This window comes from Aotus nancymaae, unplaced genomic scaffold (genome assembly GCF_030222135.1).
Source record: "Aotus nancymaae isolate 86718 unplaced genomic scaffold, 86718_ANA_hifiasm-v0.15.2.pri h1tg000002l, whole genome shotgun sequence".
Classification (NCBI taxonomy): Eukaryota; Metazoa; Chordata; class Mammalia; order Primates; family Aotidae; genus Aotus; species Aotus nancymaae.
The window spans coordinates 89,274-92,910 of record NW_026988413.1 but is presented as its reverse complement, the minus strand read 5'-3'; the positions used below and the strand labels follow the sequence as shown (position 1 = coordinate 92,910).

Below are 3,637 nucleotides of genomic sequence, written 5' to 3'. Positions count from 1 at the left end.
TGGCAGGAGAACAACATTCATTCTCCATCAGAGCTCTTGGGTGAGCAGGTGCATTGTCAATGAGCAGTAATATTTTGAAAACAATTTTTTTGGGGGCAGTAGTTCTCAGCAGTGGACTCAAAATATTCAGTAAACCAAGCTGTATGCAGATGTGCTGTCATCCAGGCTTTGTTGTTCCATTTACAGAGCACAGGTAGAATAGAATTAGTATCAGTCTTAAAGGCCCTAGTTGTTTTTGGAATGGTAAGTAAGCATTAACTTCAGCTTCAACTCACCAGCTGCATTAGCCCCTCAGGAGAGTCAGCCTGTCCTTTGAAGCTATGAAGCCAGGCATTGGCTTCTCCTCTATAGCTATGAAAGTCTCAGACGGCATCTTGTTCCAAAAGAAGTCTGTTTCATCTGCATTGAAAATCTGCTGTCTAGTGTAGCCTCCTTCGTCACTGATCTTAGCTCCATGTTCTGGATAACTTGCCACAGCTTCGCTTTGCACTTTTATGTTTTGGAGACGGCTTCTTTCCTCAAACCTCATGAACCAACGTCTGCGAGCTTCCTTTCCTCTCTTCGAGTTCACAGAAGTGAAGAGAGTTTGGCCTGTCACCTCCGGGCCAGGCTGTTCTGCTTTCTCATCGTTTCTTTGCTCACTGGAGCAGTACTTTTGCTTTCTTTCAAGAACACTCCTTTGCATTCACAACTTGGCGAACCTTTTTCACAAGAGTCCTCGCTTTCAGTCTGTCATGGCTTTCAACACGGCTTCCTCACTAAGCTTAATCATTTCTAGCTTTTGATTTAAAGTGAGAGAGGTGCGGCTTTTTCTTTCATGTGAGCACTTAGAGGCCATTGTTGGGTTACTAACTTGCCAAATTTAAATACTGCTGAGTCTCAGGAAACAGGGAGGCCCAAGGAGAGGGAGAGAGATGAAGGAAAGGATGGTTGGTGGGGCCGTTGGAACATACAACATTTGTTCAGTTGGCCACCTCATATGGGCATGGTTCATGGTGCCCCAAAACCATTATAATAGTAACATTAAAGACCCACCATCACAGATTACAGATTACCATAACATTTGTAATAATAACGAAAAAGTTTGGAATATTTGTGGGAATTACCAAAATGTGACACAGAAACACCAAGTGAGCACAGGCTGTTGGAAAATGGCACCGATAGCCTCGCTTGATGCAGGGCTGCTACAAGCCTTCAGTTTGTGAGAAATGCTGCCCTGCGAGTCACAAAAATGGGAAGTGCAAAGAACGAGGCGTGCCTGTGGGTTCTCCTGGGCTGCCGCAGCAGGACCCCCTGCGTCCCTCATCTCCACCCGCATGTCATCAACTTAGCTTCTAAACCTCACCTGCATCCAGTTCCCACTTCTCCAGGCCCTGCTAAATGTCTCTGATTCCTTAGCGGAACATCTCAGCTCTGCTCAGGCCTCTACCCCCACGTCTGCCACCTGCATCAACTCGCCGAGGGCGCTGCTAGACCCAGGACTCGCTACACTTCACAATCAGTAAGTTAAGGCTTCCGAAGGGACTTCAGCTTTTCTGGCGTAGAGTAAGTTGAATAAATGTAACTTTTTCTTAGGCTATGTGTAATTAACCAAAAAAAATATTTTAATAACACTGAGTTTTTTTTTGGTCACAGTACATTTGTTTTTGATGCTTAAATGTCTCACGTGTCCACTGGAGACATATTTTCAGCATATATGACTATGAAATACTGTTTATGTTTCCTTAGGGGTAAGAAGTAGCAGGGCTTTGGAAGAGAAATGAGAATATAACTGGGTGAAGATAACTCTTAGGAGAAAAATTTAGGACTGTAACATCCCTCACACCTGGGAATGAGCTGAGAGACCAAAGAATGGCAGGAATGGCTCGGATGAGTCCAGTGTGACGAGTAGATAAGTTTCTTGGGACTCACATGCAGGGCACTCCTGGATGGCGGCAGGGCATCTCTAGCAAGCCACGCCGCCTCCCAACTCCAAGCTGCTTTTAAGCTAGTTTGCTGGACCTCTGCCTACCGTGTGCGCGCAGTGGGGCTGTTTTCCTTGCTGTGCCCCCACACACGGCCTGGGATGTTTGGGTTCTCAGGGACACCTGCTTCTCAGCTGGGTGCCACGGGCTTGGCCAGCCTCTGGGCCTTCAGTGTTCAAGCAGTGACGTGCACCCTTAGGTAAGCTGCTGGGCACCTGTCACACCACACTGCCTTGTGTCGGCGTGTGCCAGCCCATTTCAGCTAGTGACAGCAGCCTTCACATCTGGATCATTTTATGGAGTTTGTAAAATACAAATCTATACGGCTTGCAACCTCCCCGCCCCTCCCGCAACGCTTAACCCCAGGATTCCCCTGGCTCACTGGATTGCCTTGGGCGACAAGGAAGCAGCCTTTGATGACGCAGTGGAAGAAAGTGATCAACGAGGAGTACAAAATGTGGGAAAAGAACACCCCACTTCTTTATGATTTGGTGATGACCCATGCTCTGGAGTGGCCCAGCCTAACTGCCCAGTGGCTTCCAGATGTAACCAGACCAGAAGGGAAAGATTTCAGCATTCATCCGCTCGTCCTGGGGACACACACCTCAGATGAACAAAACCATCTCGTTGCAGCCAGGGTGCAACTCCCTAATGATGACGCTCAGTTTGATGTGTCACTACAACGTGAGAAAGGAGATTTGGAGTTTTGGGTCACCATCTTTACAGGGCGTGCAGCAGTAGTACAGGTTTCCTGGCATCTGCTCCATGAGTTTCTGTTTGGGTCAGTTGCTGATGATCAGAAAGTTATGATTTGGGATATTCTTTCAAACAATACTTCCAAACCAAGACACTCAGTTGATGCTCACACTGCTGAGGTGAACTGCCTCATCCTTCTAGTGAGTTCATTCTTGCCACGGGATCAGCTGACAAGACTGTTGCTTTGTGGGATCTGAGAAATCTGAAACTTAAGTTGCATTCCTTTGAATCACATGAGGATGAAATATTCCAGGTTCAGTGGTCACCTCACAATGAGACTATTTTGGCTTCCAGTGGTACTGATCGCAGACTGAATGTCTGGAATTTAAGTAAAATTGGAGAAGAACAATCCCCAGAAGATGCAGAAGACCGGCCACCAGAGCTGCTGTTTATTTATGGTGGTCACACTGCCAAGATATCTGATTTCTCCTGGAATCCCAATGAGCTTTGGATGATTTGTTCTGTATCAGAGGACAATATCATGCAAGTGTGGCAAATGGCAGAGACCATTTATAGCAATGAAGACCCTGAAGGAAGCGTGGATCTGGAAGGACAAGGGTCCTAGATATATATGTCTTTACTTGTTGTGATTTCAGACTCCCTTTTTTTCTTCTCAACTCTGAGAGTGCTTTAACACTGGTTTTGAGACACAGACTTTGTTCAGCTATCCCTCTATATAATAGGTACCACCAATAATGCTATTGGCCCAAACAGTGGGTGTTTTCTAAATATTAATGGTAGCGGAGGCGGGGGGGGGGGGGCTTGATTCAGCAAAACCACAGACTTACATTGAAATTTTCTTCAGGAATTTTCTAGTAACAAACCCAGGTCTAAAGTAGCTACAGAAAGGGGAATATTATGTGCGATTCTTTTTCTTTTCTTTTTTATTGTACTTTAGATTCTGGGGTACATGTGCA

General features: G+C 46.0%; 1 pseudogene; it reads left to right on the top strand.

Annotated features, from left to right (window-relative positions):
- The first annotated feature begins 2,770 nt into the window (after positions 1-2,770).
- Positions 2,771-3,285, top strand: LOC105712302 (histone-binding protein RBBP4-like; annotated as a pseudogene).
- Positions 3,286-3,637: the final 352 nt, after the last annotated feature.